Source organism: Mirounga angustirostris, unplaced genomic scaffold, assembly GCF_029215605.1.
Source record: "Mirounga angustirostris isolate CCGP_5_RB_7025 unplaced genomic scaffold, mMirAng1.0.hap1 SCAF_3, whole genome shotgun sequence".
NCBI lineage: Eukaryota > Metazoa > Chordata > Mammalia > Carnivora > Phocidae > Mirounga > Mirounga angustirostris.
In genome coordinates this window covers 167,534,930-167,558,155 of record NW_026991711.1, presented here as the reverse complement: position 1 = coordinate 167,558,155, position 23,226 = coordinate 167,534,930, and the positions used below count along the sequence as shown (strand labels likewise).

The following is a 23,226-nucleotide window of genomic DNA, read 5'->3' as shown; positions in this document are numbered from 1 at the left end:
TTTTCAGAAGCATGGAAAGCGACACGATTTTGTTCCTGTCTCCCCACCCCCAGGAGATGATGATTTGAATCTCCCCTCATTGTTTCCCCTGTCCTGTCCTTTGATGATGGCTTTAATCAGCGGTTCCCACATCAGACACACAAAAACAGAAGCAAAATGTCAGGACCCCATCACAGACAACTGAATCCGAATCTCTCTGGGTGGGGCCTGAGTGTTTATTTCTTAAGAGCTCCCTGGGTGATTCTCATGTGTTCTGAAAGTTAAGAACCACTAGATGAAATGAAGCAAGTTGCCCTGAAATAAACATTTGCTTCGCATGCTGGTGGTCGGCGGTGGGAAGGGCGGCAAAGGGATGTGGACGGACTGCGTGGCCTTAGTTACCCTCTAGCTAACAGCTGCTGCCACCCTTCTTCCCAGCAGACGCAGAGCAGTACTTTGGAACTTGCCGCGCAGAGGTTGCAATCGTTTCCATAAAACCTCACCTTTATACCCCCTTTATTTTCTTCCAGGGTGTGGTCAGCTTCTATTTCTCCAGTATATACTATCACCAGGCAGCCTGGTGAATGGAAGTGGCCAGGTCATGGGCACAGGTGACTCAGCTGGCTACAAAGGGAGCCTTGTATTCTCCCTTCCACTTTTTCATTCCTCCTGGTTCTGCTGCACTCGTCCTCACACGTATGTGTGTGAGAGTCTGCTCCCAGTTCGGGCCCATCCAGTGAACTTGACCCTCAACACTCTCGAGAGTGGTGTTTAAAATGGAAAAGCACCAGGTGCTTCTTGCCCAGAAAGATCTGGGAAATTCATGAAATCTGGGGCTGTGTTCAGATTTGCTTTGGTTCAGTAGAAGAACTAGACTTGAAAATGAACCAGAGTCCTTCCAAATGCAGGCACCTATTGAACTGCCGACTTTCAGCCTCAATTGCCAGTTACAGGTGAATAGAAGCAGCCAGTTCTTCCCTCTTCTCCCTTTCTGAAGTCAGTGACTTTGATGACAAGTATTCCTCATTCATGAGCTTTTCCAGACGGTTCAGAGTCTTACAAATTATCATCTCCTCCATGCCCATAATGCTTATCACATGGAAAACACCCACAGTAGCAATGACTTAATTCAAAATCACTATAGGCAGCTGGTATGCTGTGGAACAGGAATACAGCCGGAAATGAACTTGGGTCTACCGGGGCCTTACCTGGGGTTTGGTCTAAAGCAGCACCGTTAGGGCACCTGGGTGGCTCAGTTGGTTAAGCGACGGCCTTTGGCTCAGGTCATGATCCTAGAGTCCCTGGATCGAGTCCCACATCGGGCTCCCTGCTCCACGGGGCATCTGCTTCTCCCTCTGACCCTCCCCCCTCTCGTGCTCTCTCTCTCATTCTCTCTCTCTCAAATAAATAAAAAAAATCTTAAAAAAAAAATAAATAAAGCAGCACCATTAGAAACTACATTCCTGATTGGGGCAAAAAATGCTTTTAAATTTATTTCTTATTATGGTATTGGATTCTGATTGGGGTAGAGAATCATTCCTCCCCCAGGATAACAAAGGCCTCTGGTACATAGAACCAGGAAGCCCGAGACAAAACACACCCAGCAGAAAGGTAGAGTTCATGCTCTCCTGTTGGCATCTGTTTGTTCACAGCTTGGGCAGAAACGTCCAGCAGGAAGAATAAATGTTCCCATAGCTGAACATACAGGAATCCTGATTTATGGGCAGTGACTTCCAGTTTACTTGGACAACAGGGAAACTCATTACTCCACCTTTATTTCCTATTCCTCCATTGAGGGCTCCTGGTTTTATGCAAATCAGCTAGAGTTCACGAGTCCCTGCCCCAATTCGATCCTGCTGTACAACCTCCAGACAGCTGCTGGTCTGGGGGAAATTCCAGCAGCTTTTATGCTGATGCTCCCAGACAGACTGATGGGAGAATCGCTTTCAGGGACTTCCACGTTCTCCCAGGAAGGTCTGTTGTTCTGAAGCTGAAGAGCTGCTATTAGCACGGTAATTTTCTCAAATGAACATTGAGCTAAATTATCTCAAATGTATGAAGGAACATCTCTCACTGTGTTATGGAAAATTGCCTCCCAAATTACAAGACTATACAAAGCGCGTATTAATTTGGGGCCCAAGGACATCCAAATTGCCTTAGCTTCTGTACTGTATCGTGATGACACGCTCTTAGTAACGCCAGGTTCCGAGGACACCACGAGGTGCACGCTGTTAGGAAAATCAGCCAGGCAGGAGCTTTCTCTGTGAAGATCCCCGCATGCATACCCGAGCCCAGCGAGAGGCCCTTTGCGCTGAGATGCAAGCCTTTTGCAGAGGAAATAAATCCCAATTGCATAGGCAGGGAAGTGAATTTGAATTCTACTGGGTCAACTTCCCCAGATGGCTTTCTCACTGATGCCCCGGAGCGAGGCAACAGAGGAAGCAGCCATCGGCGGCCCCAGTGTCCAGAGGAGATGTCCGATGACAGGTGTCTCAGGAAGTACTCCTGCACGTGCGCCTTCAAGTCCACGCCAAGGTGAAAGTGGGAGAGCAGAGGCCAGGCACGGGCTGACAGCCTTCGCCAAGGGTCAGCGCTGTGGTGACCATGTGTCAGTGTGTGGTCCCACAGACAGTGAGCCCTGGAAACCAGCCCTGCCTGAATTCCCCCCCACCGGTTACCCCTGCACCCAAACAGTCAGCTCACGTGCAGCCCACCACAGGATGCTTCTAATGAGGATTTTTCAAAGATAAAAATAAACATTTTTTAAGATAAAAATTACTGGATTTTGCCTTGTTTATTCCACCTAGCCTTGTTTTTCATTTTTCACTTTTTTGAGGAAGTATCACAAAGCCAATCCGAGACATAATGACATTTTATATGCTTTAGTACACGTCTAAAAAAGATGTGTATTTTGGGGGGCACCTGGGTGGCTAGTCGGTTGAGCATCTGACTCTTGGTTTTGGCTCCTGTCAAGATCTCAGCCCCAGATCTCAGCCCCGCATGGAGTTGGGCTCTGTGCTCAGCAGGGAGTCGGCTTCAGATTCTCTCTCCCCCCGCCACTCCCCCACTCTCTCAAATAAATAAGAAAGAAAAGATGTGTATTTTTTTCTATGTAGTCACAATGCCATTACAAACCTAACAAAATTAACAATGTTTCCTTGCTATCTGATACTCCGTTTCAAATCATATTCATCTTATCTCAAAAACGTCTTTTGTTTTGTTTGTTCAAACAGTAAAGCTTTTACAAAATAAAAACAAGATCATGAGGTGCCCCCACCCCAAGGCTTGGTAAATTATAAAAGGCTCTGGTGCCTCCTCAGCTTCCCTTCCACCTTTTTTTTTTTTTTTTAAGATTTTTATTCTTTTTTTTTTTTTTAAGTAATCTCTACACCCAATGTGGGGCTTGAACTCACAACCCCGAAGATCAAAAGTCACACACTCTATGGACTGAGCCAGCCAGGCGCTCCCCCTTCCACCTTCTTTAAAGTGTCCCACCCTTCCTTCAGAGGACAGTACTCTCCATTCCAGGTCATCCTGGTGGCCTTTCAGAGTCTGACTGTTGGGACCCATAGCCCAAGCTCAGAGTTTGACCTTGACCGGAGCTGAGCGTGCACCTGGACGACAACCGCTAAAGGGGATTTCCGTTCACCCAACTCCTTTGAAACTGCCCTGAACTCTGCTTTTCCAAAGATCTAGGGGTTTGTTTTGTTTTGTTTTTTTAAGATTTTATTTATTTATTTGAGAGAGAGAGAATAAGAGACAGAGAGCATGAGAGGGAGGAGGGTCAGAGGGAGAAGCAGGCTCCCTGCCGAGCAGGGAGCCCGATGCGGGACTCGATCCCGGGACTCCAGGATCATGACCTGAGCCGAAGGCAGTCGCTTAACCAACTGAGCCACCCAGGCGCCTGATCTAGGGGTTTTTATTCCTTAAATTCTATCAGCTATGCAGCAATGGCTTCTCTCTTCAAGTCAGCCAGAGCTGGTTTCTCACACAATGCCTTTCCCATGCAATGTCTCCTCACAATTTGTCCCCTTTCTCTGTACATTTGCCATCCTGTCCCGACCGAGGCTCCCAGCAGACACTGCAGCGTGAACACACAAGAGCAGACCTGCCAGGGGCCACCATCCCTGGTCTCTATTCGGAAGGCGACATCCCCAACACGACGCTAGTGGCTTACCAAGGGTCCCGGAGGAACGGACTAATTGAAACGATGTGCTCAAGGAAAAGGGTTGGTTCCGACAGAACTGAGTAGAGAGAGAGCCCTTGGCTTGCAGGGGAGGCAGAGGGTCCCATCTGTGGTTTCCCGGCGCCATGTTGAGACCCAAGGCATTGGCTCCCGAGCTGACAGGACACCCTGGTCCTCATGGGAAGGCACCTCAAACCTCACCTGACCCCTCGATGCCCTCACCAAACACACGAGAGCTCAAATCTCTGCGTCCCGTTCTCCCTTGCATGAGCATCTCACCCAAAAGCATAAGATATTCATGAAATAAAATTAAAAGGCACAGAACACCTGTGGGAAAGAAGGGCTGTGTGAGGAGTCTCCCCAAATAAAAGATTCAGTCCAGATATTTTCTTGAAAATGCCACTGTTTGCAGTGTGGTTAGTTGGGCACGTGGCTTTTTTATTTTTTCCATCAGATATAAATGGCTACTGGATAAGATTGTTATTTAAAGCAGGCAGAAGGGGTGCCTTGGTGGCTCAGTCGTTAAGCATCTGCCTTCGGCTCAGGTCATGATCCCAGAGTCCTGGGATCGAGCCCCGCATCGGGCTCCCTGCTCCGCGGGAAGCCTGCTTCTCCCTCTCCCCCTCCCCCTGCTTGTGTTCCCTCTCTCACTATGTCTCTCTCTGTCAAATAAATAAATAAAAATCAAAAAAAGAAAAAAGAAAAAAAAGCAGGCAGAAGCCTGAGATTATTATAATCAAAACTTCTCAACTTCAATTTCTCCTTAATAAAACTTCGGGGCTCAGGCCACAAAAAGACAGAGATAATGGAAGGAATGGGCTCCCCGCGGCGGAGTTCGCAGCGTGCTGGAGCTCGGGCAGCCCTTGTCCGGCTGGGGTCTCAGGACCAGCAGCAGCGGCAGAAAAGCGTTTAGGAAGGCACGTTCTCGGGTTCCACCAGGACTGGGGGTGGAGGGGGCGGGGGCGGGGGGGGGGGGTGGGGGGGTGGGTAGGGCCCAGGGATCTGTCTTTGAGCAACCTTCCACCCCAGGGGATTCTGATGCAGGCTGAAGTCTGAGACCCAAAGGGACATGGAGGATAATTGGCAATAACTGCCCGTTATTCAGCCCTCCCCACCTCCCCCTTCAGGCAGCAAACCTTTCTGGAAGCCTCCTGTATGTCTGGTGCTGTGTTAGGTGCTGGGGATGTAAAGACCACAAAGAGCCTCTGCCCTCCAGAGACCAGTGACGGGGGAAAGGTGAGCATGGAAGCAAAGAGGGCCCGGGAGCTAGCATCCTTGTTGCAACAGTTAGATAGATTCCCAGCCTCTCTGCTTTGACGCTGGGTGACCTCGAGTGCGATCCTGAACCTCTTAGGGAGGCTAAGAGGCCTCAGTTTCCCCATTGCCTTCTCTATGGAGATAAAAATCATCCTCCAGTCCTGGGGCTGTTGTGAGATTTAGGTGAAATGATGTGGATAAGGGCCCTTATCCCTGGGCCTGGCACCCACAGGAGAGAGGACTAGAGGTCAGGTCCTGTGGTTTTCAGGGTGCAGAGTGAGAACATGAAAGAGGGTGTGGGCCGACCCCACCCGGCCAGGAGGGGCTTCCAGGAGAGAACACGTTTGACGTCGGTCTAGGAAGGTGAGTCATTCTGTGCAAAGGAAGGGTGTCAGCCAGAGCCACGTGGCTGGGAGGATCCCACAGCCTCTGGGGGACATTCTGGGGCCTCTCGCACCTTCTCCAGCAGGCCCCAAGAGTCCCAGCAGCATCATGTGGCGACCATTGTGCTCTGGCCCACAATCCTGCCCAACTCCTCTTCTGGACCAGTTTAAAGGTCAGAGTCGCCGCCCAGAGCCCCTGGACTTCGTGAGAGTCTAATGTGCCACAAGGCGAATGGCTCAGCCTTCTCCCTTTCTGGCTTCCTCCCCTCGCTGAGAAATGTGGTGGAAACAGGGGCATCACCACACACCAGCCTCAACACCTGCCTTTTGACCATCCCGACCATCCCGGAGAACACTTCCCCCAGAGCCTTTTCTCACCGGCCTCTCCGACTTTCCCATCCTTTAGCGGAAACACTGGAACGCTGGACGGAGATGCGGAGGCCACTCAGGTCCCTTCCCATAGAGATGAACTGAGGGCAGTTCACCTCCCCCCCCGCCACCACCAGGACCCTGAAGTTGTCTGAGGCAAAGTCTACTTTCTCCCCCAAACAATTCTTTTCTCCTTCATTTGTATTATTAATTTAGAAAGCCCAACACGAGCCCCAAGTACTATGCCCCCTCTGCAGATCGGTCTCCCTCTCACCAGGAGCCCGGGCCTGCCATCCTCCTCCTCCTTCTCCTCTCCTTTTATCCTGGTGGCCCACTGATTGGAAAAGAGCGCCCCCCTCTTCCTCCCAGCCCCACAATTGTCACCACCAATTAGTGCATTGTTAGGACACACAATGGCGTTACTGTAGCCAGTGGAATGGGAGGCCTTTGTGCTTCTCCAGCCGGCCGTGGGGGCAGTCAAGTTTCATTTAGAGACTTAAAACACCACGCCAGAAGAAAAATGCTATCAGAAAAGCAAAAAGAATAGAGGGAAGGTGGTGGGTAAGGGGAAAAAAGCACCAAAAAAAAAGAGAGAGAGAAAGAAAAAAAGGACAGAAGGAGAAGGTGAAGTTGGAGATGAAGGCAGAAGGAAAAGAAGGGTGGGCAGAAGCAAATGTTGAAAAGAGAAGGGAAAAAAATCTGCTATTCAGGAGTTAGCCCGAACTCATGAAAAGACCCAAGTGGTTGCTACACACTGAAGTCCCCCCCCTCCGAGAACACAAAAAGGGGCTCGGGCTTAACAGTAATTAGTGGCCTGATTGTGCTTGGAACACTGTGTGTCTTTAGAGGATTTTTCCAACTTTCCTATTTTTTTTCTAGTCCTCACAAATAAAGGGGGCGGGAGGAGAAAAGCAGGGGCTAGGGGAGGGAAGGGCCTGCAAGCCGTGTCCCCCCCACCAGCAGCCTGGGGTGGGGGCAGCTTAGCCTTTCTTCTTTGACAGGTAAATTGGATTTTATTCCCTGAAGCTTGTAACTAATTACAGAGAGTATTTTTCTGTAAGAACGTGACATATGGGTATGTTTTAGAGTCACTGTTTTATTTGTTTCAAGTACCTTTCAAGCAGCCTAGCCCTTTTTGCAGCCAGGAAGATGTCCCCAGAGGCCCAGCCCTTCCATCCAGGGCCCACGGGCCATGGACTTTTCCTGTCAGTCAAACTTGTATGTTCAGAGCCTTTCCTGCTTGTAAAATTCATATCCCAGTTTACAGCCAGGACCAACCTGGAAAAGCAGCCTTCACTCCTGAGCTGGTATCCACTCTGAGCATTGATCAGACTGCTCTGGGGCTGATCAAACAACCTCCCCATGTTTTTCCTCCCTCTCTTCCCCCTCACTGATCCCTAAAACCATCGGAAGTGTTCTGTGCTTCCAAGAGCTGAGGGACAAGGAAAGTTCTTTGAGACAAAGAAGCCCCAAAGTTCAGCTGGTCTCCCGGATGCCCAAGTTCATTCATGTTCATTTTCATATTCTCTCTCTTCCTCCCTCGCCCTCTCTCTCCCTCTCATCTCCCACCTATCCCACACCACATTTTCTAGAAAGTGCAAAGACTCACCAAGTTGGACTTGCCAGGGAATTAGGATATTCACATGTTGCTCCTTTTTAACAGTTTTCTTGGAACAACGAAGCCAGAGGCAGTCAACTCACAACTCATACCTCCTTCACTCTGCTACTCGTGTTTTTTATTTCCCTTCAAAAGCATTAAAGGGGAAGCCTATTTAATGTGGATCTCTGGATCAGACCAGACTCCTATTATTTTACAAATAAGCTAATGGAGACCATGCAAGGTTTCAATAAAATCACCTCCCATCTTAGAAATGAAGCCCTCGGAATTTACCCAGGACTGTCTAACCATTATGCCTCCTCTTTTTGTCTTTTCTATGTTTGAAGTTGAAGCAAAAAAAAAAAATGGGGGGCTGTTCCCAGACATTTACCTGGGACAGGAGGGATAGTGGGGTGATGTCCGGGAACGCGAAGACCAGAGTTCTAATCCACATCCCCAAAGAGTGGAGTGGCCAGGGGCAGGTGGCTGTAGACCTGGGCCCGCTCACTGTGTGTGTATGTGTGTGGAGGGGCCACTAAGCTGGCCCTCAGGCACTGTGACAAATGTGGTGAGGGCTAGAAGAGAGATCCTATCAAGAGGGAGGGGTGCTGGCACATGGCCCGCCCTGGCACTGGACACACACTGGCTTCCTTCCCTGCCGTCTGCTAGTCAGGGGAGCTGCCCGAGGTGCGCTCGCGCTGGTTCTTCCTTCCTCCCTCCCTGCTGGGCCGTGGGGCCTGTTCCGGGCTCTGGAATGCCTTGGCTACCCCCCCTTCCCAAAAGGGCACATCCTGATTCAGTCAGAAAATGAAAAGTGAAACTCTGGTGGTGGCCCATGTCAGGTCAGGTCAGGAAATGCACGTCCCAGGGAGGCTTGAACCCAGGAGGATGGAGCCTCCTAAGGGCTGTGCTTCTAGGGCAGAGAGGGGGCCGGTTCAGGTCCCCCAGACCTGGGGGCGGGCAGGCAGCATAAGGTGTACCCTGAAAGGGTTCTGGGTGAGGGGCTGGTGGCACTCGCCCTCCACCCTCAGCCTTGTGCTCTGGGAGGGGTAACGGGACCCAAAGATGCCGGAACCTGCCAAGGAGGAGGCACAAGAGAGGTCAGGGGAGGACAGCCACTCGGACGTCGAGCCCGAAGACTGTGAGTTCCAGAGTTCATGTCCACACCGCACACCCCACATGCTGTCCAGTCAGGGTCCCATCAGCAAGTCGCCCAGCTCACTGCCTGTGTAGCTCTCAGGTCCCATCTCTTCCGTGTCCCTCTGTCACCTCTCCTGTCCTTAGCCCCTCTTCCCAGGCCATTTCAGTCCATGTAAATTATGAACTCCGAGACAACAGAAATGTGTCAGGATTTCCCACGCTCATTTGAGTGGCCTTGAATGAAGTGCTGTATGTAAGAAATACATGTTGATTGAAAGTATCATTAAGTTTTCACCCCAGTGGGGCGCCTGGGTGGCTCAGTCGTTAAGCGTCTGCTTTCGGCTCAGGTCATGATCCCAGGGTCCTGGGATCGAGCCCCGTGTCAGGCTCCCTGCTCGGCGGGGGGTCTGCTTCTCCCTTTCCCTCTCCCTCTTCCTCTCCCTCTGCTTGTGCTCTCTCTCTCTCAAATAAATAAATAAAATCTTAAAAAAAAGTTTTCACCCCATGACCACACCCATGCTGGGGATAGCCTCATGTGGGCCCCTCAGGACCACAGTGCAGGTCACCCCCTCTGGGACCAGTAAGGTGGCCTCTGGTAAGCAGCTTGCCTTAGAGTACCGCCATCCAATCAGACTTGCTGCGATGACAGGAGTGTCCCGTGGCCACGCGGTCCGGTATGAACGCCACCGGCACTTGAAATGTTATAGCTCGTGCAACTAACAATAGGAATGGTGGATCTTATTTCATTTCAAATAGTATAAATTCCAGTAGCCACTTGTGGCTAGAAGCTCCCACCTTGGACAACAGAGCCTTCCGTGACGTTACTGATCCTTGCCGTGGCCAAGGAGAGGCCTGCTCAGAAGGACATCTGGGCAAATGACAAGCCTTTGAGCACCTCCTAAGGAGGAAGATTTCCGATGAAAGGGGAAACAGTCTTTTCCGTCTCCCTCGATGGAAAGCACCAACTTCTCTCTACGCACGTTCTGCTGACAACCACGATGTGGGGCTCCCTGGTGTAGCCACATGTGGTCTTACCTCGAAATGAGAAAAAGAAGCCTTCCACACCTCGGTGTGGTGGGGAATATCTGGCGGAGTCAAGGGATTCTGCGATGACAAGAGGATGAGTCTACATTCCTTTCCTCCAAAGGTGTCAAAGGGTTCCTGTTAACAGTAGTTATGGCTCTCCCCAGAGCCATAGGTCCCAGTCTGAGTGTGACCGGGTGAGGGGCGGGGCTTCCATCTTCAAGGAGCATTGTCTCTTTCAGTGAGGACTCTGTAAATGATACAGGTAACAGTAGATCACCCGGGGACAATTTCAAAGATGAGAGCAGCTGGGTGAGTAGAAATCACAGCAGATCTAGGTGGCGGGGAATCAGGACGACGCAGGCGAATCACAGACAAGTGAGCCCCACAGCGTCTTGGTATTTAAAATGATCCACACACTTGCGAGAAAAGACAAAACCCCTGTAGGATTTGAATGATAATTCCAAATGCTATTTTAAATTGTCATCCAAAGGATAGATTAATTTTCCATGCCTCCAAGGAAAATGGGGGTCCTCTTCTCACCTTTGCTGCCACCACCCCCACCAGGTTCCCTAGGGGCACTTCCTATTTAATAGGCCCTGGAGAAGGCAAGTCTAGAAAATGAGCTACACTTAAGACCAGAAGTTAGGATGAGCACGAGGGAAAGCAGAGCTGGAACTTTGGTGGGGGGGGGGGGGCGCTCCCCTTAAAGTTCGGCTGATTACACTTACCAACAGGTACATGGCATTCTTTCTGGAAATATAAAATTCAATTTGAGAGGTTCTTCCTCATCTTTCTTCTCCTCTCTGAGAACAGTTGTTCATACCACTTATTCTCAGCTGACACTAAGGTCTCAGAGACTCTGAAATGGTTGTCCACTAAAAATACACTTTATCAGGCAATACCTGGGTCCAGTGCCATATTTGAAAAGAGCCTCTGGCCCTGGAGATGTCACTGTTTGTCTGGTGTGACAAGAAACAAAGTTCAGAGAGCAATACGAGAACAAATACATGCCTGTACTAAGTTGGGAGTTGTGAACGCCCTCCGTGGTCAGGGTTCAAAAGGCAGAGACCTCTAAGGGCTACAGTTGGAAGGCAGGGTCATCCCGCAGATGAGCAGAGCCGTTCCCCAGGGATGCCAAGTTGCAACATTCATGCTGCACCCTGGAGTCCCCTCCAGCCCCAGGACCCCGCAGCTCCTCAGGGAAGCAGTCTCAGGAGGGGGAGGGGCTTGACCAGGGAAGCTGTGGCCCTCTGAGGTTCAGGGATACAGTCACCCCAACCTGCATCCCCCAGCCAGCCATGGGGCACAAGCAAACCTTCCTGCTCCCCTTCCATGCACGTCCCCCCGGCCAGGTCATCCACTCTTGGCCATGGTTCCTGGTAGGGACCCTGGTCCAGTCTTGGGGTACCAGGGGCACAGATGAGAAAATGGGTAAGATCTCAGAGCCTGCCACCAAAGGGACAGGGATGAATTCCCAGCTCTACTATTTACCACGAGCTGTGTGACCTCCAGCTGGTGACTTAGCCTTCCTGAGCCCCCCGATCTGTGTCAAATGTGCATGGTCATGGTTCCCCTGCAGGATTATGTTGAAGATTAAATACCAGATGCACAGTGTTCAACAAATTATTTGGTATGGATTAAGCCTATACTAATCTTTCCTGGAGAAGAGGCAGGAGGACTGAGTGAAGAACTATGGTCCCTTTCCCGCGCTTTTCTAGTCTACGGGTTTTTTGATCACTAACTATCCTCATTTTAACAAAGCCCACTGCAGGACCGTTTCCCTGAAGTGCTTTTCAAATAACAGAAACCTGAATGATCTATGATTTTCATAGCAATTTGGATTAATTTTTTTTTTTCCTGAGGCTGGTAGAACAGTTAAACTTAAGGAGAGCTGTGCTAGGAGGTATCATGAAGGATTTAATTTAGCTTCTGGATTGGACAGATCGCAGTGAATCCTTAAAAAGAAACTAATGAAACCATGTGCTGTCCAAAAGTAATTCAGTCATTCGGTAAACATTTACAGAGCACCCTCCATGAGGCAGGCCCTATGCTGCGTCCAGATGGCCGCCTGTGTGTTCTTATCTTTAGAATAATAAAAATTCTCATCAATAAATAGTTCTCAAATAATCAGAGATAAGGACAAGTGCTCGGATCTGGAATGATGTAGAAAGATGTTTTTAGGGACGCCTGGGTGGCTCAGTCGGTTAAGCAGCTGCCTTCGGCTCAGGTCATGATCCCAGGGTCCTGGGAATGAGCCCCACATCAGGCTCCCTGCTCAGCGGGGAGCCTGCTTCTCCCTCTGCCTGCCGCTCTCCCTGCTTGTGCTCTGTCTCTCTCTGACAAATAAATAAATAAGATCTTTAAAAAAAAAAAGTTGTTTTTAAATGTGAATAATTTGCCAGGTGTATAACAGATAAAAGAATGAATACCTAAATTATATAAATTATATCTAAGATCCCATTAAAAAATCATATCAGTGGGCAGTTTATAGAAAAGTGAATTTAAATTGCCAGTAAACGCAGGAAAGATACAATGGAATAGGATTTGTTACTTAGAAGGAACAAGTGAGCATAGGATTGCATATGATCCAGCAATTCCACATGTGGGTACCAACCCCAAAGAAATGATAGCGAGGACTCCAACAGATCTTTGCACGCCCATGTTCACAGCAGCATCATTCACAATAGTCAAAAGGTGGGAACGATTGATAGAAGAGAGAAAAACAAAATGTGGTATATACATATGAGGGACTGCAAGCCTTAAAAAGGAAGGAAATTCTGACATATGCTACCACAGGGATGATCCTTGAAGACATGATGCTAAGTGCAATAAACCAACCCAAGAAGACAAATACCACATGATCCCACTTATAGGAGGACCTGGAGCGGTCAAATTCGGGGAGACAAAGTAGAATAGTGGTTGCCGGGGCAGGGGGTTGCAGGGGGAAAAGGTGGAGCCGCTGTTTTGTGAGTACAGAATCCAGGGAGGGAAAATGAAAGAGTTCTGGAGATGGAGGGGTGGTGATTGAATGTGAATATGCTTGATGTCACTGAACTGGACACCTAAAAATGGTTAAAATGGCCAATTTTATGTTATGGATATTTAACCACAATAAAAAAAGTTATTTCCAAACTTGGATTCAAAAATCACTATCATTCTAGGGGCGCCTGGCTGGCTCAGTCAGTGGAGTGTGAGACTCTTGATCTCAGGGTTGTAGGTTCGAGCTCCACGTTGGGTGTAGAGATTACTTAAAAAAAGAAAATCTTTAGGGGCACCTGGGTGGTTCAGTCGGTTAAGCGTCCAACTCCTAATTTCAGCTCAGGTCATAACCTCTGGGTGGTGAGATCGAGCCCTGAGTCGGGCTCCACACCCGGCATGGAGCCTGCTTAAGATTGTCTCTCTGCCCCTCCTCACCTGCTGTCTCTCTCAAAAAAAAAATTATGCCTTAAAAACACCCTTCTTTCTCCTCCCATCATTGAATTTCTTCAGTGTGCCTTTACTATTAAAAATGCAGGGGGGCACCTGTTGGCTCAGTCGGTTAAGTGTCTGCCTTCGGCTCAGGTCATGATCCCAGGGTCCTGGGATTGAGCCCCACATCGGGCTCCCTGCTCAGTGGGGAGTCTGCTGCTCCGTCTCCCCTGCCCCTGCTCGTGCTCGTGCTCTCTTTCTTTCTCATTCACTCTCTCTTAAATAAATAAATAAAATCTTAAAAAAAAAAAAATGCAGGGCACCTGGGTGGCTCAGTTGGTTAAACATCCAACTCTTGATTTCAGTTCAGGTCATGATCTCACGGTTGTGAGATCGAGCCCCCCATAGGGCTTGACCTCACGGTTGTGAAATCGAGCCCCCCATAGGGCTCCGTGCTGGTCCTGGAGCCTGCTTAAGATTCTCTCCCTCTCTCTCTCCTCTCCCCACCACTCGTGCTCTCTCTCTCTATATATAATGAATAAATCTTTTAAAAAAATGCAAAAAAAATTTTTTTAAATAATGAGGTAGGCAAAGAAAGAAGTCTACGATAAATTATGACGTGAAAAGCCTTGCTGTACACAATACCTTTCCATTTATGTTAAGAAAAAGAAATACATTGTATGTGCACAAGCCAAGGAAAGGTCTCCAAGGAAATACCCTACACTGGTCGCAGAACTTGCTTCTGAGGAGAATGGGGGTGGGGGGAGTAAATGGGAACCCTTTGTGATTTACTTTTATCATGGAATAATTTTAAAATAGGTCCATAACTCCCCAGTATCAGGGGAGGAAGGCTGGGGTTTCCTCCCGGTAGGCTTGGCAAAGTGGGCCCAGGACTGCCGCCATGTCTGACCAGAACGACATGCTACAAAGTGGAGGACAGGCTCACACACGCCCAGAATAGAAGGAAACCTTTCAGATTGCGAATATTATAAACAGTTGTCTGTAAAAATAAAAACATACCGGGGCGCCTGAGTGGCTCAGTCGTTAAGCGTCTGCCTTTGGCTCAGGTCATGATCCCAGGGTCCTGGGATGGAGCCCCGCATCAGGCTCCCTGCTCAGTTCGAAGCCTGCTTCTCCCTCTCCCACTCCCCCTGCTTGTTTTCCCTCTCTCGCTGTGTCTCTCTGTCAAATAAATAAATAAAATCTTTAAAAAATAATAATAAAATAAAATAAAAACATACCTGTGAAGTCATGAGTTTCAGTTTCCAGTGTGGGAAATAGGGCCACCGCAGTTCGGCTTGGGAGGTAACAGCTCAGCATTGAGCCAGAAATACAGAGTCGAAAGACACCACAGGTTATTGGTGTGAGGTAGGCAAACGATTTTACCTCTTCCACATCTGTTTCCTCATCTGTAAAATGGGTACAAGAAGAATACAGATGGGGGTGGTTGTGAGGATTATAAAGCATCTGGCATATCCAAACACCCAATAAATACCATGAATATAAAATAACAAAGTACTCATTTCTTTAAAAGGGTACCTGGAGTTTGGCTTTTCAAAAACCAAACCAAAGCTATTTCTCTCCCTTGTGCAGAGGCTGACATCCAGAAAGCATTCAGTACATAGGACCCCGGGCCTTCCCCTCTGGATCCGTGGTTCTCAAAGGTCAGTGAATGTCCACATGGTCTGAGGAGCTTGTTAGAAATACAGATGCCCAGAGTCCATCCCCAGAAACTGTGATTCACTTGGCTTGGAGTGTGGCCCTGGAAACTGCATTCTGCCTCCAGTGCCCTATAGAGTGCACTTAAGAAATCCTGTTCTTGTTCGAAGAGTGATAGTTGAAAAAGATGAGGCAAAGTTCAAATGTCCTCCCTGCCCCCAAAAACGTTCTCTTCCCCGCCTCCCAGCCCCCCGTTCTGCTTCCGCTTCCCGTCTGCAAGAAAATGGCCACTCCTCTCCTTCCTTCTCCAGAGTTTTGGGGAGTGCAGTTTCTAGAAAAAAATGTGCTTGCTGTTTCTTGACAAAACCTCAACAGGACTGTTTTTTAAAAAGAAGAGAGGGGAGGGAAGAAAAGTAGGAAAGGAAGGAAAAAAAAAAGGAAAGAACAGCTTCCTGGAGGTGGGGTGAGTGGGAGAGTACCAGGAAGCAGAGGATTTGGGAGGCATTTGGCACAAACCAAAAAGACTAAAAATCCTCAAAAATCCCGTCTAATGGACAGACAGACCTTTTCTATCCTCTGGGACAAAATCCAAAGAGTTTTCCAGTTGGAGAAATAGCGGAAATGAGAGACAGAGAAAAAAATGGGCTAGAGGAAAGGAGGGGTGGAGAGCAGGGGACGGGGGTGGGGAGGGTGTGTGCAAACCGACCAGTGTGCACAATAACTTGGATGTAAGTTCAGTTTTTCAGTACCTTTTACATAGAAAATAAATAAATAAAAATAAAAACTCACCTAATGGGTTTTTTTTGGGGGGGGGGGTGGTTTCCTGCCACTCTGCAAACACCAACTAATGAATTCATCTGCCCAGGACAGCCCCTCCAGAGGGAGGTAAACAGTTACAGGCTCTTAGGCCCTATCTGCTAAGTAAACCAGAGCTACAATGGGCTAGAAGTTAGGCAGCTCGCTTGGTGAGAGGCTGCATATAGTTAATTAATTGCATCACGTCTGTAGCTGATAAAGCAGGTCTCGAGGGGGGCTATTTTCAAGTCACACAGCTTTAGGTGGAAGTTGAACATTGAAATAGTCGCTCCTCTGGAGAGGGTGGAGATTTCAGGATCAAACCTTATTAACAGGAGGGCTTCAGATGAAGGGGCGGGTTGGTGAGAGAAACCCCGAGGAGCTGGGCTGGGCGGGAGGAGGACCAGCACGAGCGGCTGCCTCAGGTCAGGAGCCCACGCAGCCATTAACCTGGATTTTTAATTCTAAAGACACGTGTACCAATGCGATGCGGTGAAGACATCCGAGAGAACCCATCTGTCTCGTGCAGCCATGACCCCTCCCGGTCAAACCTACACTCCCTGTGTCTAGTGTGTCTATTAATTCTTTAAACTTTTTGTTAGCGAAAATTTCACCCGTATGTATGACTCCCCACCCCATCCATGGGTCACCCAGCCTCAGGGATCATCAACTCAAGGTGAATCTTGTTTCATTTAAACCAGCCTTGGCCTCAGGATCACCTTGGGGGTTTGTTAACACTGCATTCCCGAGTCAGTAGGTCTGGAGTGGGACCTGAGAATTTGCATTTTCCCCGGTGCTGCTGGTCCTGCTGGTCAGGGAACCACATTTTGAGAACCACTAGTCTATAAGTGCAGTCGCTTTTTTTTATTAAAACTAATCTCGCATAGCATGTCATTTCATCTGAAATACTCAGTGCTCTAAAAAATGATGCCATTATCACACCTAAAAAATCAGGATAATTCTAAAAAAATAAAAAATAAAAAATAAATCAGGATAATTCATGGATATCATCAACTATGTAGTAAGGGCTCAAATGTCCAAATGCCTCATACATGTCATCATTTTTTTACAGTTTATTTTAATCAGAATCCAAATAAAGTACATATTGTGATTGTGGGATATTATGTCTTTAAGTCTTTTCATCTTTAACCATTAGTCCTCCTTCAGCTCTTTTATTTCCTTGCAATCAACGTGTTGAAAACTGTTTATTATTTTTTAAGAGGTAGAGCAGCATAGTGGTGAGCTCTGCGGGGGCCAGCTGCATGCTTGTGACCTTGCTGAGTTAGTCACCCCCTCTTAGCGCAGGGACGCTGGTGAATGTTTAACCACCAGCTCTCGAGGGAGGAGGGGCCGTGGGGGAAATACAAGCCCCGATTTGTACATTTGCCCATTTCGGTGGCGTCAACACCCCCGCCGTGGCCGATTTCAAGTGACCAACATGCTGTCAGGAAACGGAGGGCCTGGACCTGTGGGGGGTAGCGCCCTGCGCCACAGGATGTCCACCAAACGGACACAACCGACGTGAATAACCCCAAAGCATAGACACCAATGAAACATACGAAAATAATTAGCAAGTGAGGACTTTCGAGTATTTATTACCTTTGTTTTAAATATAATTTATGTAATTATAGGTTTATTTCATTTTTAACGATGGCCATGTTTACCCACTCGCTTGCCAAATTCCTGGAGGTTTAACCAGCAGTGCGGGCTCCTGCACACGCGGTCCCTCCGTCTCTCCGCCGGGAATGGGACGCATAAGGGCACTAAGGCTCCGTGGCCGGGACACGGAGCGGCCACGCGCGGGGCACACAGCGAAGACTCAGTGCGCATACACAGTCCAGGGGCCGTCCACGGGAGTTACTCGCTGCCGTGGCTGGGCCTGGAAAGCAAACCCCGTGGGGGCTTGCGTCACATGCAGGGGACGTTCAGAGTTTTCAGAGTTCCAGGGGGAAGAAGCAGCCAGAAGGGTGTGAGCTCCAGGGGTGGCCCTCGGGCCTGGCTTGATCACCACACAGATTCCAAGGGCCCAGAAGAAATGCAGTTTAGGTAAACGGACTCAGGCCCTCTGTGCTCCACCCTTCCACTTCACGCGGCCACTTAATCTGTTTGCTAAAACCAAGACCCTTCTTTGGAGGTAGATCGGGTTACTGGCAAGGTGATTATTGTTTCTAATGGTCTGCAAACAGGTTCTCAACTGTTAACCCCTCCAGCCTCTGGGGACCGGGGGACAAGCCAGACCGGGCAGAGGCAGACTCAGGCACAGGTTGCTCAGGAGGTTGAGGGATGCCAAAAGAACGAGGCTGGAGTCAGGACCGGGTGCCGTCCTGGCGAAGGCGTTGGAGCTCAAGTCCAGGCTGAGCACAAGGCACCTGCCTTAGTTCCCCGCATGGCCTGTGACTCCCTCCGGACTCCCTCCGCTCCCAGGAGGTCCTGAGCATAACCTGGGGCTGGGGAATTCCTTGGGTGCCCGCACTGTGCACAGAATAAGCCAATAAAGAAGGCAAGCTCAAGGGGCACGATGAGTTCTTGGCCCCCCACTTCCCAGCAGTGTGAGCTTGGGCAAGTTATTTAACTTCTCTGAGCCTCAGTTTCCTTATGTATTCCACGGGGTAACAATGATTTCCACCTGTGGGGTTGGGGGGGCGAATTATAGACAATGTGTGTAGGGCACTTAGCAAAATACATGGCACATAATAAGTACACAAGAAATACTAGCTGCTTATTATTATTTCAATGCATGTAGATGCTGTCATCATTAATAAAATGCAAATCGATTTAATTAATAGCTTTTCCTTTCCATATGTTTTCTCATTCAATAAATATTAAAAGTGTCATAGGGAACATCTTTGGGGCGTTTAGACTTTGAGAAGGGGTCCTCACTCTTGGGAAAGCACGCATCTAGACTGTGAGAGAGCAACACTTTCTCCACGCACCTCAGAGGGGCTCAAGCCCATGAAAGATGACAGTGTTCTAGACAGTTGAGATGGCAAGGAGGCGGGGCGCCTGGATGGCACAGTCGGTGAAGCGTCGGACTCTTGGTTTCAGTTCAGCTCATGATCTCAGGGTCGTGGGATCAGGCTCCGTGGCAGGCTCCACACTCAGTGAGGAAGTCTGCTAAAGTTTCTCTCTCCCTCTCCCTCTGCTTCTCTCCCTGCTGGCTCTCTCTCTCTCTCTCTCAAATTAATAAATCTTTAAAAAAAAAAAAAAAGAAAGAAAGAAATGGCAAAAAGGCAGCAGAGCTTAAAGAACATCACCTGAGATGTCAGGAAGAGAGTGAGGCAAGGATGAGGCCAGGGGAGCCTGGGGCCAGCGGTGGGAGGATGAAGCTCCCAAGAGAAAAACCATTTTTTAAAGATTATTTATTTATTTGAGAGAGAGTGTGGGAGCGAATACGAGGAGGGGGAGGGGCAGACTCCCGGTTGAATAGGGAGCCCAACATGGGGCTCCATCCCAGGACTCTGGGATCACGACCTGAGCCAAAGGCAGATGCCTAACCGACTGAGCCACCCAGGTGACCGCTTTCAGTTTTTTATTATTAGGAATAAAGGTGCAGAAAAATTCATGTCCAAGCTTTTTTGAGGGCCCATGTGTTCTCTCCCATAGGCAAATATCTGGGAGCAGAGTTGCTGGATTATAGTTGACTCTGTTATACATTCTTACTCAGGATCTCATGATCAGGATGAACTGGAGGCAGAGAGGTGGTGGGGGAGTGGGCTGGAATGGGGAGGATGCGGCATTCTAGAGCAGAAGATGCCCTGGACTGTGATTTGGAAGCCTCAGCCTCAAACCAGCTCTCCGTTTTTGGGCAAATCACTCCCTCGGGGGCCCAGTTTCCTCCCTAGAAAAGAGCAGCTATCACACCAAAGAATGGAAGGTGGGAACAGATGATTTCAAGAATGCAAGTGGGTCACTCTCAGACCTCTTGCCCTGACTTTGAGGTGGGAAAGCTGGGCCGGCATCCCCATCACCGAGCGTAAGTGATACGCTTGACTTTCTGGGTGTAGCTGGGGAAGAATGAATGAGGGGCTAGCTTCAGAAAGTCAGCGCTGTATGGTCTCCAGCTCACAGCTTCCCAGGGCCGACTTCCCGTCCTCTGCACCTCTTCTTCCTTCCTCCATAATCCAGCAGAGTGGGGGATCCAAGCCCGGATCCACATGCTGCAGGGACTGTGCAATGGGAAGGATCGAGGAAGGTACTGGGATGCCCTTGAGAGCTTGGCGAGGGGAGTTCCATCGGTGAAGCTTCAGCGGTTGGCCCGGGGGAGGCAGCCCAGCAGGCTGAGTCGTCCCCGGGCTTGGCGATCAGCACCCGCTCTGACCTTGCAGTTACCCCGGCAACACGCGAGTCTTCGCGCTGCTCACGTGAGGTCGCATGCCGGTCCGGGGAGCTGTGTTTTCACTCTGAATCTCTCCCAGTTCCCTGCAAACGGTAAGAGACCCCTGACCATTGAACAAATGCATGAAGCATCCTTCCTGTGGCTTCACGTTGGGAAGAGGCTGAGGCAACATTTTTAAGGCCGAGCAGGATGGCTGCGTTGCCCAAGTGACCTAATGCTGGGATCATTGTTTCCAGAGCGTTACATTTTCCCGCTGCCAATTCCAAGTTAAGTCTCGAAATTCTCAGTCCCTTGCATGAAACTTTCCCCTTTGTTTATAGGCAGGAATATTTCTCCTCTGTGTTCCTGCCTCTGGCAAGATTTTAAACAGCTTCAGGATGTTTAAAAGTACACCACTCAAATAGAACTTCGGGGAGGGGGGAGAAAAGGAGGATAATGTGAGCATTATTTTACAGATTTTTCCCCCCTCCTAGCCAGTGCCATGCTGTGGCTCTGATTACAATAATTTTCCCTGGATCTATTAGGTCTTGTTTTATCAAAATGACTTACTCTTGTTTTTCTTTCCTTCGCTCCTGAAGGCACGGCCTTGGGAGGGAGACGTTTTGGCAGCTGTGAGAAGCGTTGGAGCAGAAGGCTTGTGGGGCCGCTGGGCCTGCGAGTCGGGCAAAGGCCTAGCAGCAGATCGGTCGCCTCCCCTTCCTGAATGCCGCAGACTGCCCTCTGATGACAGCCCCCAGCGAGCAGTATCACCACCGGCTTTCACTTCGCTTTACAAAATAAAGACCAACATCACCCGGAAAGTGAGCTGAGCCTCTTCAGAGCCTCGTCCTGCCACCCACCAAGTGCCTTGAATGAGCCACTTCCCAGCTGGGCCCCTCAGGGAGCTTCCACTCAGAAACTTCGAGTAAAGGAGTAAAGATCGTAAAGACAAAGTGTGTCATTAGAAGTTACAGTGAGGAGCTGAGCCCCAAGGTTTAGGGATGAAAAGAAAAGTAATTGAAGGAACTCTGCCATCGGCGACTTTCAGTGTCTTCCAGTGTGTCTCTCCCTGTCCTTCTGCCTGGTGTCCCAGCCAAACAGAGCAGCCCCTCGGCCCCCCCCAACACACAGTGATTTCCCGCTGGGCTCCGGGTGGTCTTCCCTCGTCCCACCGCTTCCCAGCCAGGCTGGGGAGCTGCGGGATGAACAGGCTGCAGTGCCTGAGCATAACCGGCCTGGTTCGGAATGCGGACCCCGCTCACTCCTGGGCGTATGCGGATTTGAGTGAACCATTTCATCTCATCTTCTCTGCCTGTAAAATGGGGCCAGTGTTACCTTCCTTGGAGGATTCTTGTGAGGACGGAATGAGAGAGTATGTATGCAGCATAGTGCTAGACCATCGGTGCTCAAATAAATCTGTGAGTGAATAGCAGGACAGAGCAATCCATGGGTGTCCGGGGAGCTGTGAAGTGTCAGATACCATCAGAATAGAATCCAAGATCATGAGCTCCGTGAGCTTGGAACCCCTGTGTTACTCACCTGTCACTGTGCCTGGAATATGGTTGGCGCTTGATCAACGCTTGTCCATATTCCATATGGAAGGCCACGGTTGGCAAACTAAAAAGTCTAGTGATTATTTTGTCTTTTTATTCAACTAACATTCATTAAGTGCTGACTGTGTGCCTGGCACTATGGCAGCCTCTGGGGAGACAAAGAAGCCGGGCTCTGCCTTGCAGATGGCTACGGAAGTCAGGTTTTAGGATGGGGTTGTGGATGGGCGGTGGGGGGGAGGGTTGGATGAACTGGAGCGCAAGGGAGCCAGGGTCGGGGGAGGCCAGCTGGGAGACCCCAGCGTGGCCTGCCAGGCCAGGTAGAGCTGTGAGTGTGGCCAGAGGGCTGCTTTGGGAGACAGGCCAGAGGAGAATTCTTAGCAGGAAGGGGGACAGGTAAGATCTCAAGAAAAATTCAGGGTTTCATAGTCAGATTTTCTATCCCTATACTTGGCCATTGGAGAGTAGAACCTCATTTTCCACTTGGTCCCAGGTTATTCGGCCTCCTCTCATTCCAGAAAGGGAGTGGATTTGGCATGAGAGATTTCTACAGAGGGGACTCCACAATCTCGGGAATTTGTCCCATCCCTGAAGAGCAGGGGTTTTCCAATACTGCTGGGAGGAGGTAACACCTTTAACCACCTCCCACCCTCGCCTCCTACCCTTAACTAGAAACTCTGTCCTGTTCACAGCAGGGGAGACTGGGGTTCACACTGGCCTCCAAATGCAGGGAATAATTTCCCAGTGAAACCCGCAATCTCAGAGCCCAAGACCCAAGGCTTGGAGACTTTCTAAGACAGAAAGAATTGGGCTGCAATCGAGGAGCTTAACTGAACATTACACAAACACAAACCAACTCAGCGTTTCCATTTGTCTCCTTAATGTGCAGTTAACTGTTCCGCTTTATGCCATATTATTTCTCTCTCTCCGCCCTCTTTCTCCCTGTCTCTCTCAATGGTGTGAGATTTTAATTTATCGATTCATTTAACAATTATCCATTGAGTGCCAACATGCCAGAGATCCAGAGAAAAACAGGATAGAACTCCAGCATTCCCCCTTGACGACAGTTATTGAAAGTTAAATGTCATCAGAACCTCTGATTCAGCAGTTAACTCCCAAGAATTTATTCTAAAGATATACTCCCACAGGTGCCAACACTATTAGGTAAAAAGGACAATTCTTAAACTATTTTAAATACCAATTTAAATTTAGGGGGCACTGGGTGGCTCAGTCGGTTAAGCGTCTGCCTTCGGCTCAGGTCATGATCCCAGCATCCTGGGATCGAGCCCCGGGTAGGGTTCCCAGCTTGGCGGGGACCCTGCTTCTCCCTCTGCCTCTGTCACCTGCCCCCTTGTTCCTGCTTGTGCTTCCTTTCTCCCATTCTGCTCTCTCTCTCAAATAAGTAAAATCTTTTTTTTTGTTGTTAGATTTTATTTATTTATTTGACAGAGAAGAGACACAGCGAGAGAAGGAACACAGCAGGGGGAGTGGTTGAGGGAGAAGCAGGTTTCCCGCTGAGCAGGGAGCCCGGAGCACTTCCAGTTTGTACCTTTTAAGCCCCT

General features: G+C 49.3%; 1 long non-coding RNA gene across 1 annotated transcript; it reads right to left on the bottom strand.

Moving 5' to 3' along the window:
• Window positions 1–5,161: 5,161 nt before the first annotated feature.
• LOC135363916 (uncharacterized) lies at window positions 5,162–15,210 on the bottom strand. Its single transcript, XR_010410280.1, has 3 exons — window positions 14,885–15,210; window positions 14,587–14,754; window positions 5,162–10,184 (listed from the first exon to the last, which is right to left on the bottom strand). It is a non-coding gene; the product is annotated as an uncharacterized LOC135363916 (long non-coding RNA).
• Window positions 15,211–23,226: the final 8,016 nt, after the last annotated feature.